This window comes from Schistocerca cancellata, chromosome 6, assembly GCF_023864275.1.
Source record: "Schistocerca cancellata isolate TAMUIC-IGC-003103 chromosome 6, iqSchCanc2.1, whole genome shotgun sequence".
In the NCBI taxonomy this organism is placed as follows: domain Eukaryota; kingdom Metazoa; phylum Arthropoda; class Insecta; order Orthoptera; family Acrididae; genus Schistocerca; species Schistocerca cancellata.
Window position 1 is genome coordinate 698,680,083 of NC_064631.1, and position 811 is coordinate 698,680,893.

An 811-nucleotide genomic window follows, 5' to 3' on the forward strand; every position below is an offset into this window, starting at 1 on the left:
TGGGAACAATGGCAGGAGCGTGTCCACAGTGAGCAAATGAAAGAAAAACTGGAAATGAACTCTAGGGTAGGAGGAGTCGGGGCAGACCGAGGAGAAGGTACCTGGATTCGGTTAAGAATGATTTTGAAGTAATAGGTTTAACATCAGAAGAGGCACCAATGTTAGCACTGAATAGGGGATCACGGAGGAATTGTATAAGGGGGGCTATGCTCCAGACTGAACGCTGAAAGGCATAATCAGTCTTAAATGATGATGATGATGATGATGATGATGATGATGATGATAATATGTCCTCGGGGAAACGGCCTTGCCGCAGTGGATACACCGGTTCCCGTCAGATCACCGAAGTTAAGTGCTGTCGGGCGTGATCGGAACTGGGATAGGTGACCGTCCGGGCCGTCATGCGCTGTTGCCATTTTTCGGGGTGCACTCAGCCTCGTGATGCCAATTGAGGAGCTACTGGACCGAATAGTAGCGGCTCCGGTCACAGAAAACTATTATAACGACCGGGAGAGCGGTTTGCTGACCACACGCCGCTTCTATCCGCATCCTCAGCTGAGGATGGTGCGGCGGTCGGATGGTCCCGATGGGCCACTTGTGGCCTGAAGACGGAGTGCTTTTAATCTGCCCTCGGCAGCTGCACCTCCATAGAATCTGGCTTCCCAATTAGGCAATTGTAAATGATATAGGCTGCATCAGGTTTGGAGTCAGACACTTTAGTTTTTATTTGATGTTGAATAATCTACAGTTTACGGCAAGATCGAGCCTTATTTATTATTATTTACCTACAGATAATCACTTAGCAACATAC

The 811-nt window shown here is 48.3% G+C and overlaps 1 pseudogene; it reads left to right on the forward strand.

The window, feature by feature from the left end:
* The first annotated feature begins 297 nt into the window (after positions 1 to 297).
* On the forward strand, positions 298 to 415 carry LOC126089757 (5S ribosomal RNA; annotated as a pseudogene).
* The last annotated feature ends 396 nt before the right edge of the window (positions 416 to 811 follow it).